The 22,641-nt window shown below is 46.8% G+C and overlaps 1 protein-coding gene across 4 annotated transcripts in view; it reads right to left on the bottom strand.

Annotated features, from left to right (window-relative positions):
• The window catches only part of CDH5 (cadherin 5), a 171,200-nt gene that overhangs the window by 59,188 nt on the left and 89,371 nt on the right, over positions 1-22,641 (bottom strand). Inside the window, exon 1 of one of the 4 annotated variants that reach the window (XM_073659160.1) lies at positions 5,955-6,204. The exons of the other annotated variants lie outside the window; for them this stretch is intronic. The gene's annotated coding sequence lies outside the window, so the exon portion shown is untranslated. Of the gene's footprint in view, positions 1-5,954; positions 6,205-22,641 lie in introns of those variants that run through there. 4 annotated transcript variants of the gene reach the window in all.

Here is a 22,641-nt window from a genome sequence, read left to right as displayed (position 1 = left end):
TTCTGTGAGGGGGTACACCTGGAAGAGGCTATCCAGCCTTTCTCTAAAGTCCTGCAGGGTATGTGACTCCCCTGAGTACTGGGGTAGCCAGGCTGCCCCCGGGATATAGGGCATGGTGAAAGGCATGACCGCGACAGCGGTGGCGCTGGCGGGGGTTGAAGCAGTGAAGCTCTCCTCCGTATCCGACATCCTTCTCCCCCCTAGTGGACCGTGGCCTACCTTGCGATGATCCTCTTCCGTAGGCCGCGGCTCCGCAGTGGATCGTCAGGGTTGAGGACCTTCCGTCGCGCTCCGGTGACGTCGGCGTCTGCTGGGCTCCTTCCAGGACCTTACGCAACGTCCGGACGTGAGGCGGGGCTTCAGTTCTCGCGGGCTTTTCGGAGTCCACGCCCCTCTTCTTCCCGCGCGGCGTCCTCAAGATGGCGTCCAACGGCGGGAAAACTCCACGGATGGCGGGAAGAAGGCTGAAGATGGCGCCGGATGGCGGGAATCCTCACAGATGGCGGGAAGAAGGCTGAAAATGGCGCCGGATGGCGGGAATCTTCACCACAGGTGAGTTTGAAAGTCTCTTTTTCAGGCACGCAGTACCCGGTGGTTGCGGGCACGAAATCCTGCCGACTACGCCAAAGTTGACGCGCCCCTGGGCCTGCTGTGTCGCGCAGCGTCTCGCGCTCGGGGGCTTACCCGGAACCGGATCAGATGAGGGTTGTAGTCTCCGAGTGGCGGGGACCCGGTCCGTGCCCAGGGAGTCAAACTCAGTGTGTGGCAGTCTTGATAGGTGTTATTTGAGTGTCGACTACGCCACCCGTTGAATTGCAGCTATGGAGCTGCCGCTGCAGGGCAGACCGCTGAGGCCGATGTAGAATTGTGCAGCGTGATAGTATAACCCCCAACAGGAGGGGTATGGCCTCAGGGCAGCCGACGTGGAAGATGGGGGTAGCAGGAACCACTCAGAGATGGTGCGGTGTAATTCAGGGTCTTTACTGGTAACAACGATAGACCCTCCCGGAGTACTTGCTAGCGAACGGGGCCTGGTCAGTCCTTGAGCAGATGGGATCTCCCCTGGCCAGGCGGAGTTGTAGGCCTCCCAAACTGACTGTACTCTTCTGGCTACCTTGCTAGAAGCGGATATAAGTAGCCCACGTCCCTGAGTGTGCCGTGTGGTGCTCACCCGTATGGCCGGTGACTCGGGGCCTTCTAATGGCTTCCGCTCCACGATGGCGGTGCTGGTCCCACGCGTGTGACCTTGCCTTCGGGTTTCTGGGCCTGAGGACCTGAAATCCCCTGCCGGTCGGCTTCTGCTGCTGGGTAAGAGTTAGTCCCCACAGCCTCGGACGCCGGGTCCGGTAAGAAAGCTTCTCAGTCAGGGCGAGCTCTGCAGCTGCCAGCCCCTGACTCGTAGTAGTATTGCTCCCACTGAGCTTTTGCTGTTTCTTCCTATGACTGTTTCTTGTCTCTGCTTCTTCTCTACTCCTAACCCTGCCTCAGCCCTGGGTTTATATAGGGGAAGTTCTTCCCCTCCCAAGACTGGGCAGGAGGTGTGGCATGCACAGGATCCCTGACCAAAGGACCTCCCACCTGCTCTCAGACATAACATTACATTACTGTGGAAACCAGACCCCTGGGGTGCCACATATAGAGAAGTTGTCCCCGGAGGATCTGGAGTTCCTAGAGAGCGAGGTCCTCGAGCTGGGCCTGCAAGTGGAGCGAGCCCAGCAGGCAGCGGTCGCCCGGTGGAAAAGTGAGCTGCTGGAGAAACTAGCCGCCCGCCGGAAAGTGAGACCGGATGCCAGCAGCCGCACACCAGCCCCGGCTGAGCTCGCAGGAGACCAGGAGGCCATGTGGAACACAGGAGCCACGGACCGGGCCAGCCACCGTGATATCCCCCTGCAACCAGAGGCCTGGCTGCCGAGTACCCCACGGCCCTGGGGACGCGTCAATATGTAGCAGCCAGTGAAAAGATATCAGGATAAATTATTCTATCTTCAGCAGGACATGGCAACTTTTTTATTGCCCGGTGGTATAAATGACGTCTTACAATCATCAAAATATTAGTTGTGAAAATGTGATGAAAGCCATATAGTAGACAAATGTCTTACTAATCATCATCGTTAGAGATGCATCTTCACATCTATGGACCTTACGTAAATCCTAAAAGGAACATTGTTTGCAAAGTGGTTGTCCACTCTTACCAACATTGGTTTTTGAGTAAGACACATTCCCGAAGACAGGTACACCTTTTCTGACACCATGTCTTCTCCACTTTAAGTTTTCTGGCCGCTAAATGTGCTTGGACTCCAAGGCTTCATCTCATAATGGAGGAGACATCACACTCCAGAAGTCTTCTGGAAATGCACTAGGGAGTAGGGAGGCTTTAGATTTGCCAATTTTTTCAGGAGTTCCAGGGATTTCCTATTGTCCATGGGTCTCTTTAAGGAGAGTTGGGAAGTATAGTGTTGTCGGAGCATAGACATTCATCACATGTCTTATCAGCAAGGTCTAACCTCTTTGATGGCCACTGGTAAGAAAGAGCTCAGCCGGGCTTTTCTGAGAAGGCAAATATTTGTCTGTACAAATCCCCTCTGAATTGTAAAAAGTGCTGAGGAATAAGTTGGCACTATAAATAAAATTATTATTATTTATTATAATATCACAGTTTAGAATTAACAAGCTGCTTGTATCCTATGCCTGATATAAGAGAACATTTTCTGCATTTGTCACATCCTCATAAAAGAGCCCTTTAAGACTTTATTCACATTTTGCCTTCCAAAAACAGTGTTGCCCATTTCCGTGAGTTGGAACAATCAGCATTATGAGGGTTATTCCTTATTCCCAAAGGATAGATAATAGCTTGTTGATGTGTGAGGGACTCATCTCAGGGACTTTTCACGTTCTCGTATACAGGGCTCTAAGGAACCCCAATTGAATGGAGCAATAGCAGCACCGCTCTATTTATTGTCTATGTGACTTGTAGACAAGTCCTCCCGTAGATAAGGAATGTAGCAGTGGTGGGCATGTTCTCACATCAATAGGAACACTTCAGACTGAGTTGTATGGTCTGTTTCTAACAGGTGGCCTATAGAAGCCATTGTTCTCTATGTATAATACTATATATTAGTAATTTTATAAATCTCAAGGTAAAGAATTGTGTGAAGTGCCGACTCTCTTTTTCTAAATCCATGGAAGCTCGGTTACATTAAGTTTCCTGTTTCCTATTCTTTTCAAACAAAAGCAGGATGTGTCTCGGGTCTTGTCTAACCTTCAGTAAATAATTGCTGTACCAGGAGACTTCAGAATGTTCACAATCTCCGCATTGTCGGTAATTGTGAGGCTCCACAAGCAACTGAAACTTTTTCCAATCAGACTCTGCAGAAAATGTTTGGTCAGTTTCCTTCAGTTTTCTTTGTCGAAATGTAGACTTTGATAATGTCCCGTCTATGGCTGGCTGGTGAAATAGCTAATCTGATGTGGAATATCCAAAGGCACCAAATATACGTCATCACCAACCTTGGCTCACCATGACTAGCCGGTTGATCGCCTTAACCCATGTTGTACCCGTGTAACCAAAATCTCTTGCCTTCTGGACCGGAACTAAGGAAATGACCGGACCTGTATGAGTAAAATCATAACAATCCAATTTATTTAGGCTGATCCAGCCAAGAGAATCAAGAGGTGAAGACCACTGAGCCTCATAGTCTGTGTGAGGCCATCCTGTTGACCGGCCTTGATGCATGGCTGTTTCACCCAATGGCTCTATCTAATTTTGGCTGTAAACATCATCATTAACTATAACTATAAAAAAACAGAAAAATATTAATTATCTTAGTTGTCTGATCAGCCTAAAGTTCAGTGATAGTTATTGTTTGGGGATCCTACATAGGAAAATGCAATGTCTAGAGCTGGTCATCTCCACAGTCCCAGTCCAGTAGTGAGGGCAGTCTTGGTAGACCACCACTAAATTGAAAATATGGGCTTACCAAGGGGTAATGAAATCATCTAGATGGCCATGGTCTTGGCGGCCCAAACCTGGCAATGACTTATCTTTGGTACCTTTGGATACTGTACATGAGGTTGGCTATTTCAACAAGTTTGATGTCAAGATTTACTACCCTTGATACAATTATATGTGATATAAGTATATACTGTACTCTAAATACAATGAGATCAGTACATTTGCTTCTACATGGTGACCCAAAGCGGGACAAAGAAGTTGGACAAAAACTCCACCTAAGGGTGGGTTGTCGATTGACCTTGCTATAGATAGAACAATACATTATTTTGCAGCCCAAAGACATACAATTTTGTGCAGCTATCACTATTTTAAGTTTTTAAACTTGTTCTTAGTATGTCAGAATGTGGACTCCTACCGAGAATTAAAAATAAATTCTATGATATTTGTGATAAAAGTAATATATATTATGATAGAAATTATAATAACAGCAGCGCCCGGGTCTTGGAGGGGGTTCTCCCATGAAAGTCATCTGTCCACTGTCCCCAGCTAGATGTGTGAACACTATGGATGCCACTGCCGGGACCCCCACTGATCACTGGATTGAGGTTTCAATCTCCTGTTCTTCCTCACTGCTTCTTGGATTGAATGGAGCGACATGGTTTCACACGTGCAACGCTGCATGGGACTGATGGAGATAGCCAAGTGTCTGTCCAATAGGCAATTAATGGAGCGTTAGCATGTGAGACCATGCCATTCCATTGAATATTGGGAATTCTGAGAAAAAACAGGGATCAGGTCTCCAAATCTAGTCACTGATGGGACCCCCAGTGATCAGGTCTCCAAATCTAGTCACTGGTGGGACCCCCAGTGATCAGGCATTTATCTCTTATCCTGTGAATATGGGATTAATGTCCTTTGTGGGAAAGCTTCTCTCTCACCCATCTTTAGGCTCTTGGGTCAAGTAACAAATTTCATTCTAGGAATACATTTCTTTCATTATTATTTGCCATGGGACCTTATGGTCCCCATGGCAGTGCCCTTATGCCAAAATGGTTAGTATGCCCATGGTATGTTATCAAGAGGTCTCTGATGACAAGGAATGACTTAGGATATTTGTGGACCACCAGTTTCTTTGGTCATGGCTCCAAAAGCTGCCTAATAAAGAATAAGCTAGTTGTACTTGTTATCTCTGGTAGATAAGATGTGTTGTGATTTCTAGTTCCTCAACATCCAGAGAACCATATGATGACTGTTAAAGAGCCTGGTAAAAGTATAGCTTAATACGTTAGGATAATCAATCTCGGACAACCCTTTTATCTATGTTCTGAGGCTATGTTGAGTTATTAGATGGGTTTTCTCCTTCTAGAACATAGTAACATAGTAACATAGTTTGTAAAGCCGAATAAAGACTTGCGTCCATCAAGTTCGACCTGTTAGTTCTGTAATTGCTAAAGTTGATCCAGAGGAGGGCAAAAACCACAAATGATTTAGTCAATCTTCACCTGAGGAAAAATTCCCTCCCGACTCTGAAACCAGCAGTCAGAATAAATCCCTGTATCAACCTACTAGTTGCAGCTGAGGTCAGGAATCAGATCCATCATGGTTCTCTGCTCTAAAGCTCTACAGGCGTCCAATAAAAACACCAAAAGACCTTAGATTTGAATGATGTCCATTAATTTTTACTCCCCCATTACATTAACATTGTGGCTTTCCAAGCCCCATTTTTCAGAGGGATTCTCAGTGACAAAACCCCAATTACCAGCTATAAACAATGAAATCAGAAACCAGTGCCAAGATCCAGCCATCAAAACAAGGGTAAACATTGAAAGAGGGGTTCGAAAGAAAGAGGAGTTGACTTGGTCCAACACCAGTGTAGGGTTCACTGCCAAAAACAGGAACCTCCCGACTTTTCAAAGTAATTTCAGACCATTGTTCAGACAACTAAGGAGGTTATGAAGAGCAGAATAAATCAATACAATTCAAAATCAATCAGACCACATACCTGTATGATAGGAAGACACCCCAAAAGATTCGGATCTGAAAAATGGTAAAAATAGAAGAAATAGAAGAAATAATCCACCGATCACAGGAACACGAAGGAACAAAAGATTCAGGTCAGTTCAGGAGTCTGTGAATTCCAAAATATCCAACGTAGTCCACTTTGGAATAAGCCTGATCCCACCCAGTACACTTCCTTCCTCTGATTGTTCTTCACATCACTGAGGCTTGAAGCCACTGGGTTTCATGGAGGAAACCAGATAAAATGTATGTCAGATTCTTTTTTTTTTTCCACTGGTGAAACTTAAAACTGGGCACTACGTAACACTAAACTTATAAGGAAGAAGAAATGTGTGAAACTTTTTGGATTTTTGCAACCCTAAGCAAAATATCTACTGGGACGGCAATCGTGAACTACTGGCTGATCTCCAGCATGTGGGCAAAATTTGTGTTTTCCCAGCTACAATTCTCTTCAGGATGGTCTTTAGAATAAGCCATCAATATTTGATTGACCGATGGATGATTTCTGGAACCCCTATGATCAGTAGACCTTGACCATGGGCAATAGCAAAACATTAAAAGGATCACAGAGTCCACTAGAGCAATGTCCCTTTTATTTTTCTGAGTGATGGGAACCCCTGAGACCCTAAACCCTCCTTGATCACATATGGTCTTTCCATCTTAAGGATAGACCATCGCTTTCTCTTCCTAGAAAATTACTTTGTTTGATTTCATTTTTTATTCTCTCTATTTCTTAGTTATTTCCGGACTTTCCTCTGTTTTTTTTCCCCCAAAAATGATACCAAGAAATGTCAGGCATTCTAAGGAGGTCATCACCTAATATTCCTAAACCCCTTAATGGAAATTCTTCTTAACGAGTGTCCATACTTGCACAGAAAATATGGAAAAGTAGGTCTCAACTACTACTGAAGCTGTAATGACCATAATCCGTGGTCATTTTTGGAAACTTAAGGTCCTCTTACATTGGACCAATGATCACCTGGAGGAACAATCGTAGGAACGTTTATTACCGATAATCACCTTGGGTAAACGGATCAGCTAAGCAAATACTCACGTCTTTTATGTGGGCTTTAAGATCATCGTTGATCACATCACATCCTCTTTGTGTAAATGTGCAATATGAAGAATATGAAAAATTTTCCCGGGGCGAATGATCATAAAAAGGATCGTTCGTCTTCATACAGTTAACAGATGTAGTTAGAGGTGCAACAAGGGCACCTCTGGTCACAAAGGTCTGTTTCTCATGGAGGAAGCCCTTTTAATCTTCATGAAATGTGATGTATTGTCATAAATTGGTCTTAGTAACCCGTAATAACATATCTCCTACCCATCTACTGGTGGACAACCATGGAGAAGAAATGTCGGAATCACTCGGGCTCTTTTTAATTGGTTTTCAATGTTTGTCTACTCATTTTATTCAGATGGGAACATTTTCTGCTCCGGCCTTTCCTTTCCTTTCCTCAGCACAATGTAAATATCAGCTAGAATAGGTTGTTATTCCGTCTTCTGTCCCATCACTTTACCGTAAGAATGCTGTATTGACTTTGATAAACAACCTGTCGGAATATTTTTTCTTTTTCTTTTTTTTTCCCCTCCCAATCTGATCTATTAGATGGATGTCCTTCTAGTAATTACATCTAGAAATAAATGCGCAAACATACGACATGTCCATTATGTTCAGCTCTATTATGGAAATTGAAATTAGCTATTGATCGCCTCTGTTCGGGCCAGTGAATTTTAATCGGGGAATATAAAAAGTTCATCTTTTTTTTAAGTTGTCTGTTATCACCCATTTGAACATGGCATGTAATGTGTTTCTGGGCTATGGTAAAGCAACATGTAAAATTCAGTGGTTAGCGGAGTCATAAGCCCATTGTTCCCATAGGTGGTTTTGGCCATTCTTACCCAATCAGTGCCCATTACAAACGTGACCAGTGCTAAAACGTAAATGAGAAAATGTAAAATCATAATTTTTCTGGTAGCAGAAACCCCTTTTGAAAACAGGGACATGGTGCCAAAAATAATGAAAGTGATGTTCTTACATGAAAATAAAAGTAAACCATCACCGATCGACTTCCGTCATCATCAATCAGCGCGCGTTATGCAAAGTTAATCTACCTCTGTAAAAGGATCCTTATTCTTATTCCTACAAAGCCATAAAGATCATAGATCCAATGAAGCCACATAGCAGTCTATCATAAACGTCATAAATCCTTGGCCCATATATGTCTTAAAGAGAATGTGTCATCAGAAAATGACCTATTATTTCAATCAAGCTTTTACTTTACAAGTATCTTTGAAAAAAGTTTGGCAATTTTTTTATTTGACATATTACTATATATTGTTAGAAAAACGAAACTATTGTAATTTTCGCACTGGTTACTAATGATTCCTGTTTTAAAGAGATCACTTTTCAGTAGTCGTCTCAATATCATCACAGTCAGAGTTACAATGACTTGTAATACGTCTATATGGATAACACCAGATTCACCATTCACAATAATTAATGGTCAAAGTACACCTCCTCCCCCTCTCTGCACAATGACCAGAGATCACAGCACATGTCTAGAAAGCTCTCCCATTGAAGTCAAAGCCTGTTTATAGTTGCTATAATACATGCTGTTAACAGAGGCTAGGCCAAGATGGCCGATCACATATCCATGTGCTAAAAAAACAATAAGAAAATCTATATTAAAAATAAAGAGAAAAATTAAAAAAAAGAATATGTATAGTATCTAAAAAATAATATAGGTAATTTATACCCTTTAAAGGGGAATTTTCACTTTCAACAAATATGCAATTATGTTATCTGGTGCAAATGCCATGGTTCTCCAGAATCCGGTGATGTTTTTCTTTTGTTCCTGCTCCTATCTGTTCCGGAAATATGACCCCCTCTTCCCTGCATGTAAATCTAACCTTTTAGCTAAGTGGGTGTGATCATTAAGAAGACGCCCAAAGAGAAGTGATGAGGACCACGCCCACTTAGATACAGAGTCTAAGTTTATATACAATACATATGGGGCCATATCTCAGGAACGGAGAGGCGCAGGAACAAAAGAAAAACATCGCCGGATTCAGGAGAAAAGCGGCATTTACACTAAGTAAGAAAAATATATATTTATGGACCTATGCCTTAGAGAATCCACCTTACCAGGTGAGCCCTTAACACTAGAAAATCATATACCTCTTGTTCTAATAATTCCCTTTATCTCATAATCATTTCCTGACACATATAATTCATTATTTTAAGGCAATATACCCATTACTCCGAGAAGCCATATATCCAGTGGTCTGATATTTTGCGTCTTTCTTTAAAACCTTATATTCTTATTTCCTAAAAAGCTTGCCCCATTCCTTCTTTGTGTCATATATCTCCTAGTCTCTGCAAAGCCATATACCCCATTTTTTTTCCATATATAAATCTGAGCCACCATAAAAATATAATCTTCTAGCCAAGATACATTTTCTGGGAAATAATACAGCAGAATTATACGAGCCATATGCCCACGGCTTGTGCTGCTTGAAAGTTTGCTCTGTTTTTGCTTGTTTAGTACACATTGTCCTAGATACATCTTAATTACTTATTTCTCTCCGTCCCACAGGCTACCTTCTCCGTACGAGGTGACCCAGATCAGGTAGGTCACAGTGTGAAGCAGACGGGCAGCGTCTCTCCTCGCCAGCTTTGTACATTGAACTTCAGCGGGAGGGACTTGACACTTTGAATCTGAAAATAATGCGTAAGCGCCTCTGAAATCTTCCAGAATGTAGCCCCATGGGGCTCTCCATCCAAATTCTTCATTCATTACTCCAGCGGCACGCTTTTCTGAAGGCCAAGTTAAAAAAAAAAAATCATTCTTTTTTGGAAATGATGAAAAACACATACACACTAAGGAAAGATATTCAGGCGCAGTACTGTGTATGCAATATTTAATTTATACGGTATCTTCAGACGTTTGGAATGGAGAACAGATTTACAAAAGATGGGATCAAGGATATAAAGGTCATTGTACGCTCTATGGTTAAATCATCCAGCTGTAGAGCAGTATGAAGGGCTAATAATGGTAAATTCAACTCTTCCTATGCAACATATGCCTGTCACAGGTGTGTCAGGTTTGACAGACAGTCATTCTGAATCCGGCTGTAAAAAGTTGCTGCACTTGGCCTTGCAGAGACCTTCTTGATCCTTTCATCATCCCTCCCTCTCTAGGACCCAGCGGTGATCTCCACCTTCTGCTGCTAATTAACACACCCTTGCTGGATCTTTAAATACACTCACTTTCTCCAGAGAGTTGCTGGTGATAGAATAAATTCCTCTGTTCAGGTCTGCACTTCTAGCAGTCGGCTAGATTCTTCTTGGATTTCCTTTGTGGATTTTTGTCGTTATCTCTCTGGTGTCTTCTCAAAGCTGAGTGTATCCCCTTGTCTGTTTCCCTTGTTTGTCTTTCGTTGCAGTGGGGCTGAGTAGTGCTCACCCCTCCCCCTCCCTACCTAGGGCCTAGCTCTAGATTCAGCCAGGGCTAAGGTATCCTGTTCGACAATAGGTGCGGAACCTATTTGGGGACGATAGGGGAGTCAGGGTGTTATTAGGTCTGCTTAGGGGTCTCCACTCCCCCTTTCCCTAGTTGCTGGGTTTTCCCCCTTTTCCTGTCATCATATGCTGGGTTCTTCCCATATCTAGCATGACAAAGCCCTCAAGAGTCAAGGACATGGGCCTGAAATTAGTAGAGGATGACCCAAGCCAAAAGCTCCAACTAACTTAGACACTAATTCAGTGTTCTGCAAATTTTTTACTCAACTTCATTGAGAACCAGTGTTTGTTTGGGTGAACATTGCTCTGCTGTGCCATCGCCTTTGGTCCATGCTGCTCACCCTGACTTATGGCTTAAAGAATGCACCTTGCCAAGTGAGCCTGTGACGCTTGCAGCCCTCCCTGGGAGATGGGGAACTTGGAGCCGGGTCAGATGTTGGGGAGGGGAGCAGTCGTGGCCTGGACCCGGTTCCGTGCCCAGGGCCGTCACATAAAAGTAATGGGCTTACAGGGTTGAGTGGTTCTTATCGACTACGCCACCTGTGGTACCTGGTGAAGGCCACCAGCGCTGCTGCAGTCCTCTGAGGCGGGATGTTGTGGCAGCCGACGTTGACTTCTACGAGGAGGTTAGCTCTCGAGTAGATCAGGGGGAACCAGTGGATGTCGTGCATCTCGACTTCTCAAAAGCGTTCGATAGCGTGCCACATAATAGGTTGGTATACAAAATGAGAATGATGGGGCTGGGGGAAAATGTCTGCAAGTGGGTAGCTAACTGGCTAAAGGATAGAAGGCAGAGGGTGGTTATAAATGGAATATACTCAGATTGGGTAAGCGTCACTAGTGGGGTACCACAGGGGTCTGTACTAGGCCCAATGTTATTTAATATATTTATTAACGACATAGTCAACGGGATAAATAGTAAAATATCAATATTTGCAGATGACACAAAGTTATGTAAAACAATTAATACAAAAGAGGACAGTGCAGACCTACAGAGGGATTTGGATAAGCTGGGTAGGTGGAGCATTAAATGGCAAATGAGGTTTAACGAGGAGAAATGTAAGGTCATACATATGGGAAGGAAAAATGGAAGTCACCAGTACTCACTGAATGGGAAATCATTGGGGAATTCAGAGATGGAGAAGGACTTGGGCATCTTGATTGATAGCAAACTAAATTTGAGTGCCCAAAGTCAGGCCGCTGCTGTAAGGGCAAACAGGGTAATGGGATGTATCAGAAGAGGTATAGCTGCAAAGGATGAGAACATTGTTCTTCCACTGTACAAAGCACTGGTCAGACCACACTTGGAATACTGTGCTCAGTTATGGGCCCCAATATATAGAAAGGATATAAATGAGCTTGAAAAGGTACAAAGGAGGGCAACAAAATTAATAAAGGGAATGGAGGGACTGCAATACCCAGAGAGGCTGGCAAAACTACGACTATTCAGCCTGGAAAAGAGAAGGTTGAGGGGGGACATAATAAATGTGTACAAATATGTTAGGGGACAGTATAGAGAACTTGGCCGGGATTTGTTCAAAAGGAGGGATATTACGGTAACAAGAGGGCACTCACTAAGACTGGAAGAGAAAAGGTTTCAGCACCAGCATAGGAAGGGGTTCTTTACGGTAAGAGCAGTGAGAATATGGAATTCACTGAGTGAGGAGACGGTAATGTCGGATTCACTAAACCAGTTCAAGCGGGGACTGGATGCATTTCTAGATACCAGGCAGATTTCTGCATATACTTAAAAATAAAATAAAATAGTAGGTTGATACAGGGATTTATTCTGACTGCTGGTTTCAGAGTCGGGAGGGAATTTTTCCTCAGGTGAAGATTGGCTAAATCATTTGGGGTTTTTGCCCTCCTCTGGATCAACTTTAGCAATTACAGAACTAACAGGTCGAACTTGATGGACGCAAGTCTTTATTCGGCTTTACTAACTATGTACTACTCCCCACAGGCAGATCAGGGCCTCAGGGCAGAGACGAGGATGGAGGGAATCATAGTGAAGGGGGTCTGGTGCTGTGCGGTGCAGAAATAAAGAGTCCAGAGGCCATAGGGGTTGACTTCCAGAGTTTTTACTCACAGTAGAGCGTGCAGCTGCAAGGCTTCTCCCTGCTCCTCACGGAGTTCTGCGGTCACCAGAAACGGGGGTCTGACAACCTCCGAGTAATTCAAGTGCTTGATCAGGACCCCTCACCAGAGTGTTCCTAGACTTCAGACTGAGTCCTCTCCTGTCTATGTGTGTAGATAGGCCGGGTCTCCCTCTGGACTACGCTCAGAAAAAGGGTACGGGTGGCGGCTCCGCTCCTTCCGTTACCCGGTGGGATCCTCTGTGCCTGCCGGGCTTCCCTGACTAGGACGTAGAGTGGCAAAGTCAGGTGTCGGGGGCCGGTACCCCTCTTGCAGCCGGAATCCCTCTGACTAGATCAGAATAGCGAGGACAGGTGGCGTATACCGCTCCTTCTGCATCCCCCTGGGATCCTTTTGCGATGGAGCTAAACTCCTAAGCTCCAGGCCTTCTTGGGTAGGGACCTTGACCGGTATGAGACAGCCGTTAACTCAAACCCGCTCCTCGACTCAAGGCCAGAGTACGAGGGCTGTGTCTCCTTCATCTGCAGGTTCACACAGAAAGCCACGTTCAGTGATGAAGATCACAACCAAAGAACCACGAGCCCAAGATGACTGTTTATTAAATATGAATTATTAAGTGTAACCTAAATGTGCGTCCTCCACCCTCACCCACTACATGGTTCCCCCTATCTTTTGGTTCCCCAGTCTCCCATTATCCCGGGAGGGGCAGCACCCTGGTGCCTATTAGCCCCCCCTACTGGTGGGAGAAGTGTGGTGTTGGATGTAGAGGTAGGGTCCTGACCATTGCACCGATCTTACCTCGAACGAGGGATACCACATCCCATTGAAGAGGTGCAGCATCTCTGTGGCGGTCGAACCCTCAGGGGCGCCACAAGCCCTTAACACTAGAAATTCATGAACTTCTTGTTCTTATAATTCCCTTTATCTAATAAACATATCTTGCCACATATATTTAAGGTTCTCCATGTTTTGTGCCACTGAAGGTTGGAGTGGTTGACTGTAGGAATGATTGTCTTCTTGGCTTTGGGAGGTAGGTAGGGTTGGTGAATGAACTCAAGAAGAGCCTGGCTGTAATGAAAAGATGCGGATACATTACACCAACAAGTTATCACAAGGGAGAAGCTGTAAGAAGTTTGGAGGTTTAGGTCTGTTCCACTTGAAAGTAGCATGAAGAACGTAGAACCTGAAAGGCCTGAAACTTCTATGGGGAGAGATTATAGGCGGAGCAGAGGATCGCCGGTTGGGCTGAGATGAACCTTTGAAGGATAGCAATCATACTCTTTTACTGAACCAGACTGAATCAGTCCATGAGCTACAAGACTGTGGCTGTCGGAGATTATTTCAGCCTGGATGGAACCAGGAAACAGTGATTTCAGGGCTTAACTCAAACTGCTGGGAAGTATTAGGGCTCTTTCAGATGTCCATGATAATCGGTCTAATGTTGGATCACAATGCACGGACTGCCCGCACATCTGATGTACATCCACGATGTACCAATACGGGGAAAACTTGAGTTTCAAAGAAAATAGAAGTAATGGAGTCCTTGAGAGTCATGGCCTTAAGACCTCCGTACACATTAGACAACAACTGGCCAAACTCGCCAATCGGCCAGTCATCTGATGTTTACGGGAGACCTCCCGACTCTTCCAGGACAGATGTTGGGAGAATTTCAATGGCAGATCCTTTTATTTGTTGTAGAGGTAAGCTGAAAAATACAACCAAGGACTAACTAGCTGAGTGTTCCTATGCATGGGGAAGTTGGGAGAGTGTTTCTGTTTATGAGGGAAATGGGAGAGTGTTCCTGTGTATGGAGGAGTTGGGAGAGATGGAAATATCGTTTGACTGATAGCTGTCTAATGTGTATGGCCAGCTTTAGTTGAGTGTAGAAAAATCACTTAAAGGGGTATTCTCAAGTTTGGAAGTCATCCTTTATCCAGAGGATAGGAGATAATTTCCCAATTGTTAGGGGTTCCAGCACTGGCACCTCCAAGGATCTTGAGAGCTGGAGCTCTGAAAAATCCTGTGTGAATGGAGCAGTGATAGATCATGCGCACTGTTGCATTCATTCTTATGGGAGTGCTGAAGACCAACTTAGCTCTCTCTGGTGGTCCCATTAAGAAAGAATGGAGCAGAGATGTGCATAAGCGACCACCACTCCACCCATGGGTCCCAGGATAGATGAGGGTCACTGCGGTCAGGAAGTGATCTCCTATCCCATTGACAGGGGACAACTTCCAAATTTGAGAATTCCCCTTTTATCAGGGTGACCTTGTGACACAGAAAGCAGCCTGATTAGGATTAATATGGATGTCAGTGATAACTGCCAGCAAGCTACTTCTTTTTCCAAAATTTGAGGCAGAAGAATCAGAAGCACAGGAGATAAGCGCTCCGCTACAGTAATGTACAGCCAATAATGTCAGATCAGATTTTATTTCTTAGGCCAAAGCAGTTTAGAAAAAAAACGCCATGTTTTATTAATTATTCAGTGCAGTTGAGCTATAACGAAGAAGCATTTTTTTTTAAAGACGTCTCCGGGGAGGGTGATTGCTGTCACATTAGACATGGCTGAATGCCTTCGGGGGCATGGTGACGCGAGTGGACTAACCACTTTTAGAGTCATTACAGTTAAAAAATACCCTCTGGCGTTTATGCATTTCATAAAGGCGAATATACTGAGAAAATATTCCATGCCAGCCGCAAACTAGAAAAATCAGGATACATTATGGGTGTTGATGGAAAATAGAAATGGAAAGTCATCGAGGGGTCCACAAGACAAATCAATACGAACCTGGGTGAGTTTTATATCCCAGGACAGAAGGGTCTGGTGTTTGATTCCCCCTTTTTACACTTTTTATGACCCTTAGACCAAATTCACAACTCTTAGTTGACTAACAGAACACTTCTGTTTAGTCCTCCATGCTTTGCACTGCAGCTCTGCTTGTACTGACTGGTCCACCATATTTTCACCATGGAATTAGCACACAAAGAGATGATTTCCATTTTTAAAATTAAGAGAAACATTCAGGTAACTCAGGTTTAGTAAAACAGACCTGCTTTCTTCCAAAAATAGTGCCCCCCTTTTCTGGAGGTTGTGTGTGGTATTGCAGCTCAGAATCATTTCCATTCATAGAAAATGCCAGGAAAGTACCACCTCTACTTTTTTCCATTTAAAAAGTTTACATCAATAAGGTAACTCCTTCTTAAAGGGGTTTTCTGGTTTCAGAAAACCCCTGTCCACCAGCTGCTGTTTGTGTGGACAAATGAGGAGACACACTCAGTAATGCCTAAACCGAGTGTCTGCAAGTGAAAATCGCCATCTGCTGACTGAAGATGATAAAAAAGAGAAAGCAGAGAGAGTTACATTAGTAGGAACTGAAGAGTGAAGTGCATGTCCCCTGAGGGAAAAGATTAGAGGAGGCACAAGGTCAGCTGACAGCTGTGGCACAGTTAATAATCATAAAAAGCCTGGGAAGACAGAGAAGGGGAGGAGTCGGCGCCTGGACCTGTAGCAGGACAGAGGTCTGAGCAGCAGAGTTTGCTTATAGCCACCATTACGAGAGGCCACACCCGAGAGACCAGCCCTGAGCAAAGACTTGAGAGACCAGACCCGAGTGAAGACCCGAGAGACCAGACCCAAATGAAGACCCGATAGACCAGACTCAAGTGACCAGACCAAAGTGAAGACCAGAGAGACCAGACCTGAGAGACCAGACCCAAGTGAAGACCCAAGAGACCATACCCGAGTGAAGACCAGAGAGACCATACCCGAGTGAAGACCAGAGAGACCAAACTCGAGTGAAGACCTGAGAGACCAAACTCGAGTGAAGATCCGGGACACCAGAGCCAAGTAAAGACCCAAGAGACCAGACTTGAGTGAAGACCCGAGAGACCAGACCTGAGGGAAGACCCGGAGAAGAGAGACCTGAGTTGGGAGACTCGAGTTGTGTGAGCAGGGCCAGTACCGGAGAGACGACCGGCTGCAGAAGAAGGACAATTGTATGAGCTTCAACCCCCAGTGCAAATGTACGGTACAAAGGGGGCAGTTGGAGCCTTTCTCTAGGAAACGGAAAAGGCCAGCGTGTCGGGTGTGCCAAGTGACTCATCGATACGATGTTACACGCACGCCGCCTAAGTTCAGATAGGGGCAAGATCGGTTACATGAATTCATTGGAATCCTGGGGGAACCGTTACTCAGGGCGACCATAGGCTGCAGCTTCTTTCAGGCACACGATAGATTCAGTTGCTGACCAGACACATCTGACAAGAGTATTCATAAACGGTAGAACAGTAACATTTAATGAGGCACGGCCAGTGCAATGCAAATATCTCTTTGAGCAACAGGCTCCAGTAATAACAGTACAGTCTCCTTTGCAGCACAGCAGTACACAGTGTATTATCCGGTAGCACAGTACAGCACAGTTTTAATGCATACACAACCACAGGCTTTTCCTTCACAAGGACTCAATTGTACACAGCATTCTTTATTCTGCATGGAGATGGAAGGGGGGAGGGTTTTATGAGGGAGATGATCCCTATGACAGGATTCCTTCCAGTCCTTATCTTCCTGCCCGATGATAGACTTCCTGAACTAACAGTGCAGGGTATCTAACCTGTGTTGAGCTTCACCCTGAACTTGAATCCTGTTCTCTTTCCTGAACTTCTGTGAGATACAGATCACATACACCACTTCTCCCTTTGGCTGCAGACAGACAGTAAACAACTTCCCCACAATCCCCCTGGGGCTCTGCTAAAACACTCCCCTTCTCCTGTGACTGTGTTAACCCCTCTAGTTGCTGGATGCTTCTGTAGCACAACACTTCCTGTCTCATGTGCTTGTGTTACTTCTAATAGTTGCTGAATGCTTTTAAAGCAAGCACACTACTTCTGCATGTCACACTCTGCAACAGCACTACTTCTGCATGTCACACTCTGCAACAGCACTACTTCTGCATGTCACAATGAGACTTATGGCCTAACGGAGAGTAAAATAGACTCCTGTTGGGGTCTGTATGGCTCGTCATATTGCTTAGGGAGTGACAACAGTGACGGGCTTGTTAGTGACCGAGATGCACCCTAGGTCAAGTTATTAGGACCGAGAGGTTGATGACGACAATAGTGACAATATTATATTATAATAGTGACAATAGTGACGACAATGTGTAAATAACATTGTGTAAATACCCTGTTCTAGCCGTATTACAGTGTTCTTATTGTGCCATAATTTACTGTATTGCCACTGTTCACTTTTATCCTTGATATTGTTCCATGGGCGCTATATAATATATATATACAGGGTGGTCCAAAAGTAGGTGGCCAGAAAATAATAACATTTATTTTGATTTATATCTAAAATTATATTTACTAACACAAACATAACATTGACAATTACATTTTATTCTGAACAATAATACAAAAGCCATTAAATTTTATCAACCAGGTGCTCAAACAGTTTTCCATTACAATTTGCACAGCTTTGAAGTCGCCTCTTACGCTTCAACAAACTTTTTTGCACAAGTCTCTTTGGGTATTAATTTCTTGAAATGCATCTCTTCAGTAATTTTTCAAATCACTGACACTTTTTGGTTTTCGACTATAAACTTTGTCCTTGAGTACTCCCCAAAAGTAAAAATCCATTGGGGTCAAGTCTGGTGAACGTGCCGGCCAATCAAGTGGGCCTCTTCGGCCAATCCACTTATTAGGAAATGTTTCATCAAGATACTCGCGGACTACTCTTGAATAATGTGGAGGGGCCCCATCTTGTTGGAAATAAAGTTCATTTGAATTAGGCTGTTGCTGGAACTGGGGAACAACTTGATTCATTAGAATTTCATTAGAATTCCCTTTAAACCATGTTTGATAAATCTCCCCCTTCATAACCTTATTACACTTTCTGTCCACCTACTTTTGGAGAACCCTGTATATATATATATTCATTTGTGGTAATCAAATAAATAGTTGTTGGTTAAGTACCACTGTCTCCTCATTCTCTGCGCTGTTGAATCCACTTACCTGTTAACACTTGTTTGAAAAAAAAAACAAACAAACTGCACTTTACTCACCTTCCCCACTGGGTCCAGCGCTGACTCTCTACTGCTCCTGTAGCACCCTGAGGATTCGGCTGCTACAGGGGTATTGCACCTCAATCCAGAGGTGTGATATTCCACTCCCGGGTAAGGATGGAGTGTGGAACTGAGCTCGGTAGGCTGCATGCACTACACACATCCCATTTCCGAGGAACAGGCCGACGGTACTCCCACTTAGAAATGTGCAGGTACGACCGAGTCTGTTCCTGGCTGGAGTGGGAGGGGGGTGGTACATCCCAAGTAGTGTAGGGGCAGATAGGGGGAGCAGCCTGGGTAAAGATAGGAGCTCATTGGGTGCTGGTCACCTGAGCTCACACATAGAGGGTGTATATAAGGTGGGCACCATCAGAGAACAGGGTCAGTCTGTCAGCCTTTGCAGAGAAGTCAGTCTGTCAGAGCAAGAAGCAGAGGAGCAGAGCAGTCCCAGAGAGAAAGAGGAGAAAGAAGGAAAGACCCAGAGAGGGGACAAAGAGAGGACTCTGAGAACCCAAATTCAAGCTACGGGTGAAGAGTCGGCATCAGGGTACCGGAACCCAAGCTGGTGGGGGCAAAAACACACCCCAGCCAGAGACCGGAGGCCGTGGGCAGCGTCTGCCACGGCCACCCACCACATCCACCACGAAGGCATACCACGTGGAGGGTCAGGGAACCCAAGGCCAAGGGTCTCCCAACAGAAGGCCCGAGGGAGCTGGACCTGGGTGGATCAATAGTGGGGACGGCCAGAGAAAGGACAGAAGGAGAGCTCAGGGTCACGCTCTGGACTCGCTTGGGGGTTGGCTGGATCCAGGACCTGGTGGACGCAGCACGGCTCGGGAGGTCACTTGAAGCTGGAGTGACCGGAACATCAGCAGTGAGTAAATACCCTAAACTGCACAACCCGACTCTGTCTTCATTTTAAATCTATGCTGCACCACCACAACCCCCATCCTCTGCACCTGACCCCCTGAGGCTATACCCCACCCGTTGGGGGTTATACCATCAAAAGCTGCACCTACACCATCAGCCTCAGCGGACCCTGCTGCAGCGGCGGCCATAGTGACCGCAATACAACGGGTGGCGTAGTCGACATTAAGAACTTTATAACATCTGTAGGACTGCCACATACACTGAGTTTGACACCCTGGGCACGGACCGGGTCACAGCCACTCGGAAGACTACAACTCCCATCTGATCCGGCTCCGGATATTCCCCCTAAGGAATATGGCCCAGGGGGCGCGTCAACTTTGGCGTAGTCGGCAGGATTACGTGCCCGCAACACCCGGGTACTGCGTGCCTGAAGAAAAGAACGAGTTTACCTCAAAAAGAAGACTCCTGCCGGTTCCGGAGGGTCCCCGCCATCGGACTCCGTCACAGATCGATTCCCGCCAGTTGTCCGCCATTAACAGCTTTTTCCCGCCATCTGCAGAGTTTCCCGCCACTGGGAGACGATTCCCGCCATTTCCAAAGGTTTCCCGCCTTGGAAGAGCGGACGCCATTATGGGCGTGCCAGAGGGTGGCGAGAGGCCACCTCCCATCGTGGGCCAGGACCGAAAATGGCGCCAAAAGTGGAAACCGCCCCCACCAACAGAGACTGTGATGCTAGAGGTGTCTGTCAGCGTGAAAGAACAGCCCCTGGAGCTGACAGTCACCAAGTGGCCCCGGAACCGCCCTCGAGGTGGGAGGAGACGAAAGGAGAGAACAAAGATGGGTGCCGCCTGGAGCAGTCTAGAGCGAGCGCACCCGGAGGCAAGAAGCCTGGAGAAGAATATCGGAGGAGCTTACCCAGAGATGGCGAGAAAGCAGAGCAGCACCGGCCCGTTGGCCAGGAGCCTGCTAGAAACAGAAGAGGGAGAGCAGAGCAGCACCGGCCCGCTGGCCAGGAGCCTGCTGGAGACAACTGAAGGAGAGCAGAGCAGCACCGACCCGTTGGTCAGGAGCCTGCTAGAAGCAACGACCCCACTAGGCCTAGTGGAGGTCCTAGCCCAGCTCCCCCGAGATCGGGAGTGTGCACAGACTGCGCTGGAGGGCCTCGCACGGAGGATGGCCCGGGTGCAGCGAGAGACGTTGGCGGAGTGGAGCCGTGAGATGGCCCAGCAGACCGAGACTCGTCAGCGGAGCACGCCACCCGAGACGAGGAGACAGACCGCCTCTGAGGATGGCGCGGGAGGACTGAAGGCCGGAGACGGCGCCGAGAAGGGAGCCGAACGAGTGGAGGCAGGTAAAGGGGACGTCTATACCCCAAACCGGGAAACCGCGAACCTGCCCCAGCTCCCCGTCGCAGAGCCCGAAGTCTATCCTGCCGTGCCCGTCGCTGCAACGTCACCGCCGCAGACTAGGCCTCAAACGAGAGCCGCGACCCCTGTGACGTCACACGCCTCGACCCCGAGCGTGACCAAGCAGGAAGTACCACCAGCCTGGTCGTAAGGCCTAGTACCCCCGGGCGCCGCAATACCAACAGCGCCCCCTACCTCCGCGGAGCCACCGGCCTGGTCGCAGGGCCAAGTAGCCCAGGGCGCCGCCGTCCTTACGGTGCCCTTTACCTTCCAGATACCCCAGGCCTGGCCGCAAGGCCCGGGCAACCCGGGCGCTAACACCACCGCGCCCATAAGACCTAAAGTGCCGCATCTGGGAGAGGACCTGTACGCCCAGCATACGTGCCCGGATGGGCAGCCATTTATATGGCCACCGGAGTTCCACCATCCGCGACTCCGGAGAGAGAGACCCCTGGATGAACCCCTGATCCCGGCTCCAAAGCCCGTAAAGAGGATCTCGCCCCCGCTAGCGGAAGCGCAGTTCGAGTGGGACCCCACCGGAGAAGATCTCATGGGGTTCACTCAAGAGACTCGGGCAGCTGCAGCGGAGCGTGCTGAGTGCTGCCGCCAACAGCTCGAGGACTTTGAGAGGGAGCGGAGAGAGAGGCGGGTCCGGGAACAGCAAGCTCAAGTAAGGAGCGCGGAGCAGAAGAGCCGGGCCAGGAGAGACCCCCGTGCAGCGCATAGTCCCCGCACCACCGGGACTGTGATAAAGTTTAACATGCAGCATGGGTGGGGCTTCATCCGAGACCACCGCACCCTAGGCGACGTCTTCGTGACCAGGAGAGACGTTGAGTCCCACCTACCGGAGGGACACAGAGGTCGTGACCTTTACATCGGGGACGAGGTCACCTTCACCCGGCACAAGTGTGCCAAAGGACCCTACGCCCTCCATGTGCATCGCCTGACGGAGGAAGAGCTGCGGTGTGAGGAGGAAGAACAAGAGGACCCGGACGGGTCTGAAACTAGAGCCAAAGGTAACAATAAAGAAAGAGCAGGAGGACGCCGTCGTTAAGTACAGCGAAGCAGGAGCTGTATATAGTTGCCCGTCGGGGCACCATAAACTGAAACTGAAACTGTTACTGTTGCTAATGTAGTCCCCGTTGGGACCAGCATGTGTGAACTGTTTGCCCGTAATTCCCTAAATCCCACTGACCGAGGACTGAGAGCGGTCATTCCTCCCCAATACCTGGCCGAGGACTGAGAGCGGCCATATCCCCTGTAAATAGTTGCGCGTCCTAAAGCGCCCCCTACCGGTTTTATAGGAAAACCAGTTTTCCAGAGAGACTGTCGCACTTTACCCGGTCACAAGTTGCACAGTGACCGGAGGAGGAGCCTGAGGCGACGAGAATGTTTTATCTGCTAAAGATATGTTGTTTAATATGTTTTATATGTTTATGAAAAAAAAAATGTATGTTTGGTGTTGTTTTTATCTTACAGCCCGAGGACGTGCTGTGATTTACCAGGGGGGAATGTAGCACCCTGAGGATTCGGCTGCTACAGGGGTATTGCACCTCAATCCAGAGGTGTGATATTCCACTCCCGGGTAAGGATGGAGTGTGGAACTGAGCTCGGTAGGCTGCATGCACTACACACATCCCATTTCCGAGGAACAGGCCGACGGTACTCCCACTTAGAAATGTGCAGGTACGACCGAGTCTGTTCCTGGCT

The sequence above is a fragment of the Phyllobates terribilis genome, unplaced genomic scaffold (genome assembly GCF_046119375.1).
Source record: "Phyllobates terribilis strain yellow unplaced genomic scaffold, ASM4611937v1 Scaffold_13__5_contigs__length_258822181, whole genome shotgun sequence".
In the NCBI taxonomy this organism is placed as follows: domain Eukaryota; kingdom Metazoa; phylum Chordata; class Amphibia; order Anura; family Dendrobatidae; genus Phyllobates; species Phyllobates terribilis.
Note: the sequence above shows the minus strand (reverse complement) of the source record. Positions and strands in the feature narration are given on the sequence as shown.